This window comes from Balaenoptera musculus, chromosome 8 (assembly GCF_009873245.2).
Source record: "Balaenoptera musculus isolate JJ_BM4_2016_0621 chromosome 8, mBalMus1.pri.v3, whole genome shotgun sequence".
In the NCBI taxonomy this organism is placed as follows: domain Eukaryota; kingdom Metazoa; phylum Chordata; class Mammalia; order Artiodactyla; family Balaenopteridae; genus Balaenoptera; species Balaenoptera musculus.
In genome coordinates this window covers 101,171,191-101,190,316 of record NC_045792.1, presented here as the reverse complement: position 1 = coordinate 101,190,316, position 19,126 = coordinate 101,171,191, and the positions used below count along the sequence as shown (strand labels likewise).

General features: G+C 43.0%; 1 long non-coding RNA gene and 9 other non-coding genes across 15 annotated transcripts; 9 read left to right on the top strand and 1 right to left on the bottom strand.

The window, feature by feature from the left end:
- Window positions 1–5,366: 5,366 nt before the first annotated feature.
- Window positions 5,367–5,554, bottom strand: LOC118900300. The gene has a single exon (XR_005021082.1). It is a non-coding gene; the product is annotated as a U2 spliceosomal RNA (small nuclear RNA).
- Window positions 5,555–11,041: 5,487 nt separating this feature from the next.
- Window positions 11,042–15,267, top strand: LOC118899227. 6 transcript variants are annotated; one of them, XR_005020912.1, is made up of 13 exons: window positions 11,564–11,623; window positions 11,985–12,034; window positions 12,310–12,396; window positions 12,621–12,671; window positions 12,775–12,916; window positions 13,023–13,057; window positions 13,422–13,470; window positions 13,744–13,797; window positions 13,978–14,012; window positions 14,229–14,265; window positions 14,654–14,703; window positions 14,945–14,974; window positions 15,152–15,266. It is a non-coding gene; the product is annotated as an uncharacterized LOC118899227 (long non-coding RNA). The 6 variants fall into 6 exon arrangements; XR_005020914.1 differs by having other exon boundaries at window positions 11,563–11,623; window positions 13,258–13,797; window positions 15,152–15,260; XR_005020916.1 differs by lacking the exon at window positions 13,422–13,470 and having other exon boundaries at window positions 15,152–15,260.
- Window positions 12,114–12,189, top strand: LOC118900350. The gene has a single exon (XR_005021126.1). It is a non-coding gene; the product is annotated as a small nucleolar RNA SNORD26 (small nucleolar RNA).
- On the top strand, window positions 12,477–12,548 carry LOC118900349. Its single transcript, XR_005021125.1, has one exon. It is a non-coding gene; the product is annotated as a small nucleolar RNA SNORD27 (small nucleolar RNA).
- Window positions 12,879–12,953, top strand: LOC118900348. The gene has a single exon (XR_005021124.1). It is a non-coding gene; the product is annotated as a small nucleolar RNA SNORD28 (small nucleolar RNA).
- On the top strand, window positions 13,511–13,637 carry LOC118900355. The gene has a single exon (XR_005021130.1). It is a non-coding gene; the product is annotated as a small nucleolar RNA SNORD22 (small nucleolar RNA).
- LOC118900347 lies at window positions 13,843–13,909 on the top strand. Its single transcript, XR_005021123.1, has one exon. It is a non-coding gene; the product is annotated as a small nucleolar RNA SNORD29 (small nucleolar RNA).
- Window positions 14,082–14,151, top strand: LOC118900351. The gene has a single exon (XR_005021127.1). It is a non-coding gene; the product is annotated as a small nucleolar RNA SNORD30 (small nucleolar RNA).
- Window positions 14,410–14,478, top strand: LOC118900352. Its single transcript, XR_005021128.1, has one exon. It is a non-coding gene; the product is annotated as a small nucleolar RNA SNORD31 (small nucleolar RNA).
- Window positions 14,743–14,868, top strand: LOC118900353. Its single transcript, XR_005021129.1, has one exon. It is a non-coding gene; the product is annotated as a small nucleolar RNA SNORD22 (small nucleolar RNA).
- Window positions 15,268–19,126: the final 3,859 nt, after the last annotated feature.

The window sequence follows — 19,126 nt, the reverse complement described above, 5'->3', positions numbered from 1 at the left end:
CCCAACAAGAGAGGCCGCGACAGTGAAAGGCCCGCGCACCGCGATGAAGAGTGGTCCCCACTTGCCACAACTAGAGAAAGCCCTCACACAGAAACGAAGACCTAACACAGCCATAAATAAAAATAAATAAATAATTAAAAAAAAAAAAAAGCAACAAGAGAAGGTCGGAAGTTGGAAGTCATCTAAAAAAAAAAAAAAAAAAAAGGGCAGAAGACCTAAATAGACATTTCTCCAAAGAAGACATACAGATGGCCAAGAAGCACATGAAAAGCTGCTCAACATCACTAATTATTAGAGAAAGGCAAATTAAAACTACAATGAGGTATCACCTCACACCAGTTAGAATGGGCATCATCAGAAAATCTACAAACAACAAATGCTGGAGAGGGTGTGGAGAAAAGGGAACCCTCTTGCACTGTTGGTGGGAATGTAAATTGATACAGCCACTATGGAGAGCAGTATGGAGGTTCCTTAAAAAACTAAAAATAGAATTACCATATGACCCAGCAATCCCACTACTGGGCATATACCCAGAGAAAACCGTAATTCAAAAAGACACATGCACCCGAATGTTCATTGCAGCACTATTTACAATAGCCAGGTCATGGAAGCAACCTAAATGCCCATCAACAGACGAATGGATAAAGAAGTTGTGGTACATATATACAATGGAATATTACTCAGCCATAAAAAGGAACGAAATTGAGTCATTTGTTGAGACATGGATGAATCTAGAGACTGTCATACAGAGTGAAGTAAGTCAGAAAGAGAAAAACAAATATCGTATATTAATGCATGTATGCGGAACCTAGAAAAATGGTACAGATGAGCCAGTTTGCAGGGCAGAAGTTGAGACACAAATGTAGAGAATGGTCATATGGACACCAAGGGGGGAAAACTGCGGTGAGGTGGGGATGGTGGTGTGCTGGATTGGGCAATTGGGATTGTCATGTATACACTGATGTGTATGAAACTGATGCCTAATAAGAACCTGCGTATAAAAAAACAAACAAAACAACTAATACTAAACTTTCATTGGGTTATTTGTATGGAAATATGTTAATATAAATGTTTCAGACATTACATGAAATTTCTAAAAATCTTATATTTGTATTTGTATGGAAATATGTATGGAAATATGTTAATATAAATGTTTCAGACATTACATGAAATTTCTAAAAATCTTATATTTGTATTTGTATGGAAATATGTATGGAAATATGTTAATATAAATGTTTCAGACATTACATGAAATTTCTAAAAATCTTATATGTTCTGGTATAATGTTATAAGTAATAATCCTAGTTATTACTTTAAAATGTATATCTCAGAAATAACTAATTTTCTTGTCAACTGCATTATTATGAACTTTCATCAAATCTTTAACCGTGGTCATTTTTAAGTCTTTTGTCATTTACAGACAGTCCTGGGTGTACTCTGATGATTTTGCAAATATGTTCCTATAAAAGGGTTTCATCTTCAAGAAATTCATGGAAAAGACTCTGACAAGTACAGGTTTCTGGTAACTGACTGTACTGCTGAACTGAATGAATAAGCATTTTCAGAACTCTAATGAAAAACTGATGAACTCATAAAAGTGCTAACAAAAGATCAAGATGAAAAAAAAATTAATTACATGGGACTGAGTGAACTGATGAGGATGAGTATAATTTTTGTGACTTTCTGTCTGAATTTTAAAAAAAAAAAAAAATCCCACAAGGACTCAGAGGCAAAGAATATACAAATCAATTTTCACTGCAAAGTAAAGGAGCTGTTACAGTAGAGGATTACTGGACTGAATGTCAATATTATGACATAGTATGAGTGTGTTTCATGTTTGGTAATTGCAATCATTGTTGCTTTTGTTGTGGTCATCCATGTACAATGCTTGGTGTCAGTCTATTTATGTCTTGTAAAAATAAAATACAGTGTGTGTGTGTGAATAAAAAAAAAAAAAAAAAAAAAAAAAGGGCAGAAGACCTAAATAGACATTTCTCCAAAGAAGACATACAGATGGCCAAGAAGCACATGAAAAGCTGCTCAACATCACTAATTATTAGAGAAAGGCAAATTAAAACTACAATGAGGTATCACCTCACACCAGTTAGAATGGGCATCATCAGAAAATCTACAAACAACAAATGCTGGAGAGGGTGTGGAGAAAAGGGAACCCTCTTGCACTGTTGGTGGGAATGTAAATTGATACAGCCACTATGGAGAACAGTATGGAGGTTCCTTAAAAAACTAAAAATAGAATTACCATATGACCCAGCAATCCCACTACTGGGCATATACCCAGAGAAAACCATAATTCAAAAAGACACATGCACCCCAATGTTCATTGCAGCACTGTTGACAATAGCCAGGTCATGGAAGCAACGTAAATGCCCATCGACAGACGAATGGAGAAAGATGTGGTACATATATACAATGGAATATTACTCAGCCATAAAAAGGAACAAAATTGGGTCATTTGTAGAGATGTGGCTGGATCTAGAGACTGTCATATAGAGTGAAGTAAGTCAGAAGGAGAAAAACAAATATCATATATTAACGCATATATGTGGAACCTAGAAAAATGGTACAGATGAACCAGTTTGCAGGGTAGAAGTTGAGACACAGATATAGAGAACAAACGTATGGACACCAAGGGGGGAAAGTGGTGGGGGGAGTGGTGGTGGTTGGATGAATTGGGAGATTGGGATTGACTTATACACACTAATATGTATAAAATAGATAACTATAAGAACCTGCTGTGTAAATAAATAAATTAAATTAAATTTTTTTAATAAAATAAATAAATAAATGGTGCCAAAATCTCTTCCTTAGTTCCTGGATCTGAGCCAATTTTCACATCCAAAACTCAGTTACTGAAGAGATAACCAAGTCCCCAGGGGAAGGATCATGAAACTATAATGACTCTCCCAGTTCTTCCCAAAAGGGAACTCATCATCTATTGAGATGACTATACATTTGGAAAAGGAGAATGTACAAATATTTTCAGCATTTTAGACACAGGATCTGAGCTGACACTGATGCCTACAGACCCAAAGCATCATCATGATTCCCATCAGAAGAGGTGATTTCTTCAGTCCCCAAGTGTTTAGTGGAACTAATATACTCATGAGTTGGTATAACCTCTACTTTGGGTCCTTAACCTAAGAGAGAAGAGCTATCATAGTGGGAAAGGCAAGGTAGAAATCTCTGAAATTCCCCCACTCTTCAGCCATGATAGTAAATAAAAAGAAATGACCATATCCTAGGGAGTAAGGGGAGAGGGACAGAGATTAGTGCCACCATAAAAGACAGAAAGGATGTGTGGATGGTGCCTATCTTATCCACTCCTAGAAATAAAGCTCCCACCTATACACCAGATGACATGGTAAGTTGCCAACTTTGAGTGCAACCCAGAGTAGGAAAGGGCTCTGCAGCAGGTCCAAGCTGCAATGCACGAAGCCCTGCCGCTTAGGCCATAACATCCAAGAGACCTAAGAGGGTGGAAAAACATGCAGTGTGGAGCCTATGGCAAGCCCCAATGGGCAAAGCAGGGGCTTGAAATTCTAGAGCAAGGCCAGGCTGTCCACAACAGAGAAATATATGCCTTTTGAGAAAAAACTCTTAGCCTGTTATTGGAATACTTCATAATGAAACACTAAGTAACCATGAAATGCTCCCATTATGAGTCGGTTGTCAGACTTGCTCCCATTATGAGTTATGAGTTACGTCAGAACTGCTGCCATTATAAGTTGGACCTGTTAAGTCAAACAGTCAGACCAGACCAGCAGCAGTCTTTCAAAAGATGGAAATGGTACCTCCAGAATCAAGACTAAGCAGAACCAGAGGACACAAGCAAACTGCATGAGCAGGTAGCCCAGACCTCTTGCTACCCACCATACATCTAAAAGCATCCCCACCCCTTGTGCAAAAGAACCCATAGCCATAAGGAATGTCTTGTATAACATGCTAAGGGAGGAAGTAAAAGCCCAAGCATGATTTACAGATGGGTTAACTTATGAGTGCCAACTGAAAATGGATGACAGTCACATTCAGAAGTGGTCTTGAAAGACAGTGGAGACAGAAAATCTGCCAGCTATACATCTGATGATCCACCTTGTGTAGAAGGAGAAATAGCCCAAGGTGAGAATATATACACATTCTAGGTCGATGGCCAATGGCCTGGCCATCTGATTAGAGGACCGGAAGGGAAAGGACTAGAAGATCAAAGGCAATGAGGCCTCGGGCAGAGAATGGTGACAGACATACGGGAGAGCGCACAGAGCCGAAGATTTCTGCATCACACATTAATGGCCACCAAAAAGAATCCACCATGAAAGAAGCACTAAACCACCAAACAGACAAAATGGCTTGGCCTTCATCAGAAAGCGTAAGATGAACCCAGGATTCTAATTTCAGGCATCGTCTTAGCCAATACAATGATTTATAAAGAAAACATGTGAACTTCTATTTATATTTCATCCTTTGAAAAATTTTCTACCTTTTCAAATAATTGATAATGTACATAAAATATAATTTACCCTAAAAAAATCTTCATCTATTAGGGTGTTCTAGTTTTTTTGTTTTTTGGGGGTTTTTTTGGCTGCTCTGTGCAGCTTGCGGGATCCTAGTTGCCGGAGCACGGACTGAACCCAGGCCCTCAGCAGCGAAAGCGCAGAGTCCCAACCACTGGGCTGCCAGGGAATTCCCTCTAGTTTTTTTCTTAACTGATAGAGAGCAATCAAAAAAGTTTGGTGGGACTTCCCTGGTGGCACAGTGGTTAAGAATCCGCCTGCCAATGCAGGGCACATGGGTTCGAGCCCTGGTCCAGTAAGATCCCACATGCCACGGAGCAACTAAGCCCTTGCGCCATAACTACTGAGCCTGCGCTCTAGAGCCCACAAACCACAACTACTGAGCCCGCGTGCCACAACTACTGAAGCCCGCGCGCCTAGAGTCCATGCTCCTCAACAAGAGGAGCCACCGCAATGAGAAGCCCGCGCACCACAACGAAGAGTAGCCCCTGCTCGTCGCAACTAGAGAAAGCCTGCAAGCAGCAACGAAAACCCAACACAGCCAAATATAAATTAATTAATTAATTAATTAATTAATTTAAAAAAATAGTTTGGTGACCACTGCTATATTCTGCCATTACATAAAGTAATTACTGGTTGTTGAATTAACATATATGCTTGTTAGCCTAGTTCTGGACTACTTCATATGGTCTATAGTACCTCTTACAAGTCCATAACCAAATCCTTTACTAATGAATCCAGTTGCCATAGTTTATCATGCTTATTCTTTCTAAGGGAAACATAATTTCACCAAAGTTACAGCTAACAAATCTCTTGTTTAACAACTAAATATCCCCAAAGGGGTACACTATTCCTAGAAGTACTGCAATGCCAGGTTGATGCATGGAGCTGACAAAACAAGCTCCTATTCTATCTCCTTGTTCCAAAACTCAATGTAATACGTTGTCCTCAGGTAAAGGACATAGATATTAAACTGATAAGAACAGATACCACACTTCATTTTAGCCAAAAGGCCTAGAATTGATATTATCTGTATTAACTCCCCATCATCTCTTCCTGTCCCAAACTTTCCTCACTCAGGTCCACAAACACAGCTTGTAAGCCTGTCCTTACAATCATCAACATCCTCATCTTCCCCAGAGACCAGGAAATTCTGTTATCAAATAACTTAAGTTACTGTCTTATCTCCCAGTTCCTGGCAAAGAACCGGTTATTTGCATACCTCCTCATCCATTAAGTGAGGCAGTGCCTCTTGCTGCCAGGTGGGGGCAGGGTTGCTCTCTGGACAAAATCACCAGACCTCTCTAAGCACCTCATTTGATAAGAAGGGTAATCAATGAATTGGGGCTAGAAAAAGAACATTCAAAAATTTATAGGGATAAATTAGTATATATTGAGTCCTACTTTGTGCCCTCTACTCTGCTAGGCAATAGGGATACAATGATGATTTACACAGACACCATCTCTAAACTCAGGGAGTTTATGGTGGACAGGCAGAGCGGATCTGTCTTGGGGAGGGAGTGGCAGTAAGGAAAGGGGCAAAGGGGTCTCAATGGCTATCATGATGATCTGGACGATAACCTAAAGACTATGGAGGGGCACTAAAGTGTTATGAACTGAGACATGAGACTGGACCAAACTTTTTATTTAGAAAGATCACTCCAGTTTCAAGATGGAGAATGGACTAAAGAAAGGAAACCAGGGTCAGGGAGTCTCTGTTGTAAAAACCTTGGGGTCAAAGGCCTCAATTAGGGTAGTGGCAGTGGGGGAGCTTGGACAGTTGAGTGAAATAGGAGAAGCAGGTTGAATTCATTTTGGAAAAGTTAAGAAGTTGGTGGACCATCCAAGTGACAATGTTCATCCAGGAAGCAACCGGATGCACAGCTCTGAAGCTCAGGAAAAAGATCGTGGGCTGGAGCTACAGGCATAACGGTGGTCATTAAAATCATGGGAGTGGATAAGGTGGCCCAGGCAGAGTAAGTAAAAAGCTGGGCCTGATACATAACTGGAGGAACATTAATGTTTGAGGAATGGGCCAGAAGATGTACCTCAAAGGATCAGGAAGAAGCTAGCAGAAACATGAGAGGAACGCTAGGAGAGGGCAGTGTCCCAAGCACTGTGGAAACAGTGTTTTAAGAAATAGGAAATGGGTCAATAGGGTAAGGTGCTGCTGAGAGATCAAGTAGGATGACTGAAAAGTGTCTTGAGAAAGAAGTGGGCAGCACTGTGCGAACAAGTGCTTCTTAAACTTTAGCTTGCATTCAGATCACCTGGGGATCTTGTGTAAATGCAAATGCTAATTCATTTGGTCTGTGAAAAGACCTGAGATTAGCATTTCTAACAGGCTCCCAGGTAATGCAGGTGTAGACAGCTCTTTAAAAGTAAAAGACATTTGCTGGAAAGAGGAAGCAAGATACAATGCTAGCCAGAGGGAGGCACGGTGTTAGAACCACGCTAGCACACTGTCTAAAGCTCCAATTCGGGAGTCAGACTTCCTGAGTTTAAATTCTGACTCTCAATAAATATTTTTTGAATGAATAAATAAATGGATCAACAAAAGACAGTGTACCACAGGGGTTGTTAAAGTGTAATTTTTAAAAATGAAAACATGACTCATAAAAATATAATGTAAACACATGTCAAAGATTTTATTCAACCTATTAATTAATAAGAGAATGAATAAGATTTAAAACTGGTTCAATAGAGAATTCTAGAAAAAGAGTATCATCAGTCAAGAGTCCAGGCAAGAATGATATGAATTTGCATTCTAATACATAGATATAAAATCACCTAATGTCTTACAAGGCAAACTTACCAAATTGTAAAATACCCAGAGCAATAGTAAAAAGGACATCAAACAAAGGTACACACCCCCTGGAAAACCAGATAACCCCCAAGCTAGGTGGGCCTGCTTTACATCAAACGGACACCTAGTAATAACTGTTGCCTATTTCCAAGTTTTGGATAATTTTTCTTAACAGGGTCAAAAGTAGAGACTGGATTTGAATAACAGCTCTGCCACACTAGCTATGAATCCTTGGATAAGTAACTTATAAAAAACTCAGTTTTCTTATCTGTAAAAAGGGGATGGTAGCCATAAAAACTACTATTTTTTGAATTGAGGTAAAATATATAAAGCACTCAGTACAGTGCCTGGAAGGTGTCATGGAAAAAGCACTTAATAGATGTTAACACCCTCCACCAATTGCTTCACCTTGTTTATCTCATTTCCCATTACTTGACACCCCAGACTTTTTGCACCATTCTAGCAAATATATTTACACACACATGCACACGTTTCACTTAATTTGACTACTACATTCTTCACTTGTGCAACATCCTCTTTTTACCTAATTATTCAAAGGAAAAAATGTCCAGCATTCACTTATTTCATGGGTAATGAAACTTGCATTATTTCCACCAAACTTCACCTTGACGTATATAAAACCTCCCCAGTTTTGTTTTATAAATCCTAACCACAACCTATAAATCAGTAAGCACAGTCCAGTGCTGCAGTCCTACCTGGAGCATTCTACCTCATACGGCTCTCTCCTCCATTTCTTTCAGAGTTCTGCACAAATGTCCCTTCTCAGAGAGGCCCTCTCTGAGTGAAATGACAATTCCTCCCCCTCTGCCCCAGCACTCCCTCTCTCCTTCCCTACTTAATTTTCACCATAGCTTTGTTTTTTTGTTTTGTTTTGTTTTTTGTTTTTGGCCGCACCTCATGGCATGCAGGATCTTATTTCCCCAACCAGGGATCAAACCTGTGCCCCGTGCAGTGGAAGTGCTGAGTTTTAACCACTGGACCACCAGGGAAGTCCAATTTTCACCACAGCATTTAACTGCACTTGACCTATTATTTGTCTGTGTTTTCCACCAGAATATAAGCTCCACGGGAGCATAAGGGGACTGTCTGCTTTGTTCTGTTGTATATCCCGTGCCTTGTAGATGCTCAACAGATAAATATTGGTAGACTAAACGTTAAGTGAAGGTTGTGCCGTGATCTCCAACTGCCAAGAACATTGGCTTTTTTTGGGTGCTTAAGCCCCTCAACCCACTTACAGCTTCCAAAAAGAATATCCAGTTTTTGACATTCCCCCCTTTCTAGTGGATTCTATATCACTACAAAAGATGCTGAAAATTCACACTCTTGGTGCACAGGCATATTTTGATTGGCTCATAGAAAATGCTTAAAATTTTTAAGTTAGATGCCAACATTTTATTATTTGCTTTTTGGGTTTTTTTGGCTGCACCACACAGCATGTGGCATTTTAGTTCCCCAACTAGGGATCGAACCCACGCCCCCTGTATTGGAAGTGCAGAGTCTTAACCACTGGACCGCCAGGGAAGTCCCGATGCCAACTTTTTCAATGGGCAAATAAATAAACAATTCTGGATTTCTGGATTCTCTTCATCAGATTTTTCAGAGAACAATATTCTAGGAAGGCAACAATCTGCTGGAGCTAAGACAGAGCTATCTAGATCACCAGAGTCCCCACCCGGTTCCTACGGCTTACTGCATTACTTATATTCCTGTAGCTATGAGTTGAAGACTTCTGATGTAAATCCTCTCCTATTTCCCTTTCATTACACTTGTTAGTACAGAATCCACTTACCTGCTGCTTAAACTACTGTGACAATCTAATTAATGTCCTTGTCTCATCTTATCCCTCAATTTCTAATCACCTCCCTACTCAAAAACTTTCACTGTTTATTTCTATCTATAGTTCAAATTATTTAGCTTTGCATTCCAGGCCCTCCTCATCTGGCCTTCCTCAGGAAATCTTTTCCAATTTTATATTCTGATTCCCCTTCAGCCCATCTTTCATGAACTATATTCATACACTTCCTTTTCCAGCTCCAATCCTGTTGCTCAAATTGTTTCTTTAACTTGAATTCCCTCCCTGGTTCTGTTTATCTAACCTTCAAGGTCCAGGCACTCCATAAAGCATTCCCCAACTCCCATGCCCACACACAACCTCCCTAGACCTATCTGCCTACTCTGGACCTTCTGAATTTTCCATAACTTATCTGTTCCATATTCTATACATTTTGTTACAACTTTCCAATCATGTACTTGCACAAGCACTTAATAGTTATTGAATAAATGAATTTATTCCATCTATAATAACTTTGTTCATACTGGAATTCTTTCAGTACTTCTTTTGTCACTTGTGTTACACTGGGACATGCATGGGGACAACACTGCCCCCAAAGGAGTGAAAATGGATTCCTGCAGAGCAGGGAGAGGGCAAAAAACCCTAGATATTAAAAAAAAAGAAAAAAAAAAGGTTTCTGGCCCTCCAAAGGTCCATGGAGCATAAACAGACATACAGTATATCAGTGTTATTACAACTTCATGGCTGGGATTAGAGGGGAAAATGTCTTTTTTTTTTTTTATTGAAAATGTCTTTTTAAGGCTCCTGGAGAGGGGAAGACAACAATGAAAAAAAATTGAGAAACAGTATCCAGGGATCACGCCATTTGTTTCCTGTGTATTTGCTTGCCCCCCAAATTCCCACAGAAGAGCGTGAGGACAGCAGTAAAGCAGAGTGATCAAAAGTGCAGGCTCTCGGGTTTCCCTGGTGGCGCAGTGGTTAAGAATCCGCCTGCCAGTGCAGGGTACACGGGTTCGAGCCCTGGCCCGGGAAGATCCCACATGCCGCGGAGCAACTAAGCCCGTGCGCCACAACTACTGAGCCTGTGCTCTAGAGCCTGCGAGCCACAGCTACTGAGCCCGCGTGCCTAGAGCCTGTGCTCCTCAACAAGAGAAGCCACCGCAATGAGAAGCCCGCTCGCCGCAACTAGAGGAAAGCCCATGCGCAGCAACAAAGACCCAACGCAGCCAAAAATAAAAAATAAAAAGTGCAGGCTCTGGAATCAGACTACCTGGATTTGTATGTGGGCTCTGATATTTTTTAGCTGGATAACACCGAGCAAGTTAATTAACCTCTCTGGACCTCAGGTTCCTCATCCCTAACATTACCTAATATCTCCTCTTAGGGTTGCAGTATTAGGTGAGGTCATACAGGAGAGCACACAGTAAAAGCTTAATAAATGACTATAAAATGTACATGTATAAAAAATTCTAAAAACGCACATGTACCCTAGGTGTTCACCACAAACGATTAATAAATTGATGCTGGTTGGCCTCAATAACAAGTGTATACAGGTGACTGGAACTACCTTGCCAATCAGGCGGGAGTTGTAGGCTGCTCTGCAAGAGGTCTTTACACCTAGATTCCCGCATCTATAAAATGCGTGTACTGTACCAACCTCTCTTTTGGGATTTGGAGAACTAAAGTATAATCAATTCACGTAATGTGCTTAAAACGGCGCTTCAAATGTCAGCTAATACTAGCCCTACTGCAAGCCACGCTCCTAGTAAAATCGGACTGGACAGCAAGACAGAGGTGGCCACTTGAGGAAAACATCCTAAGACTGTTATAAAATTTCAAAAGCACCTACGGCCTGATTCACTTTCCCGAAACGGCTCCATGCAAGGGCCCTCCACTCGAGCTCGGCCCGGGGCCCAGTAGTACCTGAGTCGCCCCCCATCTGGGACCCTGAGGACCAGACCCAGAATGCTCGCTGGGCGGCTGGCGTGAAACCGAGACGACGCCGACCGAGGATTCATGAGGTTCGCGGTCCATGGTGTCGGACCCTGCACGCGGGTTTAGGGTGTGTGTGCGCAAGAGGGGGGGGCGGTTCTCAGGGAAGGGAGAGGGGGCAGGCGGCTGTGACCGAGACAGGGCGTCAGTCCAGGACCGCGGGAAACCGGGAACTCGTCGCCTCAGTCCCACAGGTAGCCGCGGTAGAGACCCCGCCACGATACGTTAGGCGCGCCTGCACACTCCCTAAGGCGCATGCGCACCTTTTTCGCGCCGCCGCGTCAGGGAACGCACAGCCTCCCCCCTCCCACCCGACCCGGGCTTCCTCTGGAAATCTTTACCCACGAGCCACCAGGCTCGCACGCCCTCTCTTTCTGCGCTTGCGCCTGTCATAGTCCCGCCCCCAAATCCCGTGGACCTCTGCGAGACGCTATTTAAGTGTCTCGCGGTAGGTTTTTCGGTCTCATTCTTCCACAGATTTCGGTAAGTGTGTGTCTTTGGTTGCACTTTAAAAAAAACAAAAAACAAAAAACCACGAGAACGTGCCCGCTCCTTGGCCTTTCTCAGTTGCATCTATTGGGTTCGTGGGGCAGGGGAGAGAAAAACATGGCCATGACATTGAGGCATTGAAGCGACAGGGGCTTTGTGAAGGACAACATGGCGATGGGGGGCGGTGCCGACGGGCCTCTCTGTGATGAGAATCTTTTCACAGACCTGTACTGAGCTCCGTGAGGATAAGAAACTCTGAGGAGACAGGCCTTGTACGGCCGACGCAGTCGTAGCTCCGGAAAACAAAGCGTTTACGAGATAGCCTAGTGCTGACCTGATGTTCTCTTGTCTTCAGGGTTCGGGCGCGCGTCGAACACTAAAGGATAGCAAAGAGCTCTCGTTACAGTAAGTGCTCGTGGCGTGCCTTTACCGCCTTTATTTTTTTTGTTTCATTGTTGGATATACGGAAGTCCACCGGGATGTGCTACGGGGATGATCTCAAAAGTTGAACTCTCTCTTTCTGATGAATTAGTGGAGAAAACATAAAAATTCTGAGTAGCACTGTCTGTGGCAAATGTTTGGGCTCTTTAGCCCTGAGGTGTTAAGGGACTGACGTGGGACAGTTAGGCTACGAGACATAAAAGTGAACGGTGTTCTTTGGTCTTTTTTTTTTTTTTCAGATGTGGTTTAAACCAAAAGGCCTTACGGGTGGGAAGATGGGACAAGACCTGTCCCTGTGTGGATCGAGCATTATGGCGGTGCTCCAGGTGGGTATACGATGCTTTATGCAATCATGGGTAGGGGCACAGAATCTGAGTGGGACTTGCTGCTTCAGATTGCGCTGGCCACTCCATGATGAACGTAAAATGACAAGCATATGCCTGAACTCAAAAGTGATGTCATCTTACTACTGAGAAGTGGGCCCCAAATACTCAAGGGTTTTGAATGGCTATTCTTAGGTACATATAATGCCTCCCTTTTCTGTCTCCAGCATCTCGTCACCAATCCTAAGGAATTCAGCTGCCTCCCAGGGTGAACGCAGGTAATTTTGCAAATGGGGGGTTAGGGTGTCGTCTGTCTGGTGTTCCCCACAACCAGGAGAGCAAATGGTCAGTGGAGCAGTGTTGCCTTTTTGCTCCTTCCAGCTTGTTCCTCTTGGAATGATTTTCCTGGGGAGGGAGATGGCAACCCAGCAAGCGGCACAGTTGGTTCTTGTGATGGTGTGCTCTTCCCTCACCCACATGTCACTGTCAGATGATTTGAATGATAATGCTGATTCTCTGTGAGGTACGACATTTAATAGCATGTTAGAGTTCTGATGGCAGTTTCTGTTAATGAAGAAATTTTATTCCATCCTAGTATTTTGAAATAACCATTTGCTCCCCTTTTGCAGGTTGTTCCCATGGTGTTGTATACGTCTGTCTTATAGTAAGTTACTTCTCCCAGTGTTGTGGTAAATTAGGTTATATGTGAGCCTGGATAACTATCTGGGGAGGGGTTTGTTGTAAAAGCCCTGATTGATCCATGTAACTTTTTGGTTTCTTTTGCTCCTTATAGTGATGTTTCTTGACCTTTTATCTTTCTTTTTTTTAAATATTTACTCTTTATTTGGCTTCGTCGGGTCTTAGTTGTGGCACACAGGCTCTAGAGCACTCGGGCTTAGTTGCCCTGCAGCATGTGGGATCTCAGTTCCCCTACCAGGGATCAAACCATTGTCCCCTGCATTGGAAGGCGGATTCTCAACACTGGACCACCAGGGAAGTCCCCTATTTTATCTTTCTTGATTTCCTAGATGCCTCTTGACCTGCTCAGGGTCAAACTCCTGGAAAGAGTTGAGAGCGGTGAGTACTTGTAACCTTGCTGGTTGTAGCTTGTTTCCAGTGCCAGTGAGGAGAGCAAGCGTTCTGTCTTACCCCTGTTCTAGCCCCAGAGCCAGTAATGGTGAACCCACTGGGGCTAACTGGGAGAGGGGATGAAAGCTTGTTCCATAAGGAAGTGTCTGAGGTGCAGCAAATGCCTGAGGATATCATTTGCTTAGCTTTTCTCGGTTTATCCATTAACCCTAGCTAGAATAATTCTGGCTATTTTGCTAATTACATGATCTTCTCATTCAGAAGCAGCTTGTTCCTTGTTCCTGTGTACTCCTGGAAAGCCTCCAGAGTTGAAAGGTTAGTTGATTAATGTCTGTATGGCATATACCACCAAGTAAGCAGTTTCTGTGATGAATCAAACTAGCTCACTATGACTTAAACAATGAAAAGACCTGAACACCTGAGAAACTGGAGAAGACAGCAGTGGGATACTGTCTGTAAGGAACTTGTATCACTCACAGCTTTGTCCTTCCCTAGGTACCATTGGCAGTTACCTGCTTGTTTGCTCAAAGGTGAGTGTTTTCCATATGCGTTGGTGCATACAGTGTATTGAGTAGGAAAAAATGCCTTTTGAGGCATGTCTGTATGATGACTTACATGGAATCTCGTTCGGCTGATGATTTGCTGTTGAGACTTGGAAATCTGATTTTCTAGGAACCATAGCTTAGGTGGGAACAACTTTTAATGCAGGAAGTAAGCTTACTGATTCAGTCTTGTTTTTGTTTTAGGTCCAGCTCCTTGTCTGGAGCCTGAGAATGAATTGAGGTAAATAAATCTGTCATCTGTGGCTGCTATATAGAATTTGCCAGCGTTTTTTGTGGCACTTTGGATAATTGTGCAGACATTACTTGTTTAATCCAAAGTTCGTCTTTGGCCATTTGTGAACCACCTGTGACAGACAGATTTCCACTCACCAGTGATGAGTTCAGTACCGCCCCAGTCTGATCACTATGACTGAAAGGTATTTTCTGAGCTGTGAGTTTGCCTTGGAGTGAAAGGTGACAATAGTGGGAAGTTGGGTGGGCTTTATAGCCAATAGGAAGCTTTGTGGACTAGGTGGTGGTTTCTATAAAAATGTCTGTTGAGACCTACATAGATGTGCCTTTTGTCTGGGGGTGGTTCAGAGACTTAGTGCTCAATCATTCTTTCGCAGGGGAAAGGAGTAAGCCATATTTCTGTTCAACTCCAGCCTGAAGTTAAGAGGTGAGTAAATGTAAACACAAGGTGGGTCAAGTTAAAATTTCCCAGTGAAGAAATATTCACATGTCCTACCTCCTGTCCTAGTCCCAGAGCCTGTAAAGGTGAACCCACTGGGGCTGGCTGGGGGAGAAGAGGAAAGCTTGTTCCAGAAGGAACTGTCTGAGGGATCATAAGGATTTCTAAACAAAGCAAAGGAGGGAATAAATTACTGGTTGAAAGTCGGTTGTTTTTTTTTTTCCTTCAGGTCTGAAGAAAGAACAAAGCACACATAATGGTAAGTATCTATTCATGTACTTATGTTACATATTTAATAGACTAACCATGATAAACAGAAAAGTATCTGGAAGCAGTCCTTTTAATGTTAGCTGTTTTAAAGGATAGCCCTTCTAAACCCATATGGTATATACTTTTCCATATGGTAAGAGAACTCAACTTTTTTTTCTCTCTACAGGAGTCCAACTCTCGAAGGATATCAAAAATGGAATTTTCTTATACAACCTACCTGTTCAAATTAGCATACAATCATTTCAGCCTTTCTAAATAAAACTTTGTTTTTTTAAACCTTCACTGATTGCTGTGTTTGAGTGGGTCTAGCTGGACAGAAGGAGATAATCCCAGAAAGATTGTTACTGGCTTTACCCTGTTTAAGCTTGGCAGTTTGCCTACTGCTGAACTGTCTAACCCAGGGAAGCATTCAGGGAGCCTCCTTACACCTTTTAAGGAGTTTTCCCTTCTCTCTGTACTTAGCTGAGGAGATCTGTATGAAAGTTAGCTGGGTTTGGGCGACCCTTTAACCTTTAGCTGTGCCCTAAAACTTTACTAGGCTTTTCTCAATAAAATACGTTTTGTGTCAGGAATATAGTAAAGTAAAAGGCAATTTAACTGAAAGAAAATGCATTTTTGCTAATTAAATGGTAGCCATACAGTAATAAGAGTGGTCAACACAGTAATCATAGCCACAGAATGAAAGGGTTGGTCCAAGTAAGAGAAGGCACACCCAGGAACCTTGGGGAGGCACCTGTATTTAAAGGTGGGAGGAACAGCAGAGGACAAACCCAGAACGAGGCACTGCAAGCAGTAAGAGAGCCTGCAGTGCTGACCTGTAAACCCCAGGTAAGCAAGCACCATGGGAGTGTTGGGAGGTAATGAAGCCTTCCTCAAGCAATATTTCACATGTGGCAAATAAGGAATTCAAATTAAGGCCCAGTTACTTAAGCTAAGAGATAAAAGAAATGAGACTGGGACAATCTGGAGAAATGGGGGAGAGCTCCAAAACGAGGGGATCCTTCATAGTCCTTCCATACAGTGATGACTCAGTCTGTGATATTTCTAGCATGGACTTCTCCAACCTGCCCCTGACCTGATACCGAGTCAGACGTTCAGACCTTGATTCCATGACTGCTCCTCTCCAGTCTCCCCACCTCAGTACGTGTCAACAGTGCCAACGTGCTGCTCCATCCCCAACCTAGCAGTGTACTTACTGGGAGAGCCAAGGCCCTGCCCTTGCCTTTGCTGACTGATGTTTGGTTACATTCTAGAGGAAGAGGAGGAGGCAGAATGAGAGCCAACAAGGTTATTTGAAATAAGAGTGGTTCTCAACCAGGGGTGATTTTGCCCCCTGGGGAACATTAAAAAATGTCTGGAGACACTTCTGGTTGTCACAATTTTTTGTGGGGGGTGGTGGGTGGGCTATGCTACTGCTATCTAGTGGGTAGAGGCCAAGGATGCTGCTGAACACCCTACAATGCATAGGACAGCTCCCCAACTCCCCACACAAAATGGCAATAGTGCTGAGGTTTCAGGCACCCTGAGATAATAAATGCCGACAAAAAATAGGAATCGGGCTTCCCTGGTGGCACAGTGGTTTAAGAATTCGCCTGCCAATGCAGGGGACACGGGTTCGAGCCCTGGTCCAGGAAGATCCCACATGCCGCGGAGCAACTAAGCCTGTGAGCCTAGAGCCCGTGCTCTGCAACAAGAGAAGCCACCACAATGAGAAGCCCGCGCACCGCAACGAAGAGTAGTCCCTGCTTGCCGCAACTAGAGAAAGCCCGTGCGCAGCAACGAAGACCCAACACAGCCACAAAAAAAAGCTTGATCCCTGGTTGGGGAGCTATGATCCCACATGCCTCGCGGCCAAAAAACCAAAACATAAAACAAGCAATATTGTAACAAATTCAATAAAGACTTTGAAAAACGGCCCACATCAAAAAAATCTTTTTTTAAAAAATTTATTTCTTTTTGGCTGCATTGGGTGTTAATTGCTGCGCGTGGGCCTTCTCTAGTTGCGGCAAGCGGGGGCTACTCTTCGTTGTGGTGCAGTGGCTTCTCTTGTTGCGGAGCACGGGCTCTAGGCACGTAGGCTTCAGTAGCTGTGGCATGCGGGCTCAGTAGTTGTGGCTCGGGCTCTAGAGCTCAGGCTCAGTAGTTGTGGCTCACAGGCTTAATTGCCCCGCGGCATGTGGGATCTTCCCGGACCAGGGCTCGAACCTGTGTCCCCTGCATTGGCAGGCGGATTCTTAACCACTGCGCCACCAGGGAAGTCCACGTCAAAAAAATCTTAAAAAAAAAAATTACATCACCTAACCTGCTGTGCCTCAGTTTCTCCATCTGTAAAAGAGGGAAGATGATAGTACTACTTATTAATGTTGTTAATACATATAAAGCACCTGGAATCGTGCATGACATGAAACCATAGACTAGTCAGGCTGGGAATCAGTCATCACCAGGTGATGGATGGGAGGGAAAGCCAGGGCACGGGATAAGATCATTTCAGCAGAGAGTGTAAATAGGAGTAGAAATTTGAATTCCTAGGAGCCAGGAAGCTAATACAATAAGCAAAGAGGGTAGGTTGGTGGTCAAGAGGACAGCTGGTCCCTCTTTTCTGGCCCGACTCAACCTAGAGTTGCCACAAGGGGATGTAAGGCCCAGAGCAGCCAGTCTTAAGTCGTGCAGCCGAGGCTATCTCTCTGACAGCCCTTGGACGGGCCTGCCCCACAGGGCCTTCCAAGACCTCAGATCCTGTTTCCTCCACTTGATGTGCCCTCTTTTAGGTGTTGGATGCCTTCAGACAGGTCCTCCCTATCTTTTTGGCTGTGGTTGTTAACTTGTAGATTAGTGAACAGGCTTTAGGGGGCTCTAAGAATCTCCTCGGAAATTGTATGCAAAATTGTATAAGGCAACTATGCATTTATTGGGAAAAGCTTCAACAGATTCTCAGAAGGGTTGGGTGATGCAATAAAAATTAAACACCTCTTCAGACTGACTAAGCATTTCTTCACCTGCTTCATATTATGTTGGTTTTTTAAGTTTATACATCTTCCTCTCAAGAACCCCAAAAAAAGTCTAAAATTGTTCAATTAATTTATAAATATGGGGGACTTCCCTGTCAGTCCAGTGGTTAAGACTCCGAGCTTCCACTGTAGGTGTGGCCAAAAAAAAAAAAAAAGGGTTAAAAGGGGGTTGTAAATTGGGGAGAGTTGTTGTTATAACCTTTGAACACTACTTGACAATTTATACATTTTCATGAAATAAAACATTAACTTACAAAATTTAAAATGTACCCACATGGAAAGAATATTCCCTTGGCCTTGCTTTGCTTGTTATCAAAGCCAGGGACTCGCTGTGACTTCTTCCACTTCTCTCCATCTCTGCCACCACAGCCACCCCATCCCCACCCCCTAAGCCACTTTCATCTCTTGCCTGGAGGATCACAGGAGCCTTCTCTCACTTTTCCCCAGTAAACCTTAAACATCATGAAGGCAAGGTCCATGTCTGATTTTGCTCATCATTGTAAAGTATCTGCTCAAAAAGCATAAACAAATGGACAAATGGCCTCCCAGTGAATAAATAGATCTCCAAGTTCCTGTGGAGTCCTCACTATCAGCCTCCTGTACCCACGCAGCAAGAGGCGGGGGTCGCAGTAGATGAGAGTGACAGAGCTCTCCTCACTTGCCTTTGCTTCAGAGGAGGACCTGACAGCTGAGACCCGACAGGGAAAAGTCCGCCAAGAGATCTGTGCGCTCAGGATTCTTGGCTGCAGCCTGCCTGGACAGACTGAAGCCTGCTCCACCAGGGGGCCGTGGCCTGCCCCAGGTTGGGTCTTGCAGAATTTAGAGAAGGTTGGGATTGAAAGAAATTGAATTTTGCTTTGCTTCTGTATTAGTTTTTTGTTTTATTGCTGCTGTCACAAGTTCCCACAAACTTGATGGCTTTAAAACAAAAAAATATATATCTTACAGTTTTGGAGGTCAGAAGTCCCTAAATGGGTCTCAATAGGCTAAAATCAAGGTGTGTAAAGGGCTGCATTTCTTTCGGAGGCTCCAAGGGAGAATGTTTTCCTGCCTTTTCTAGCTTCTAGAGGCCACCCATTCCTTGACTGATGACTCCCTTCCATCTTCAAAGCCAGTGATGGCTCATCAAATCA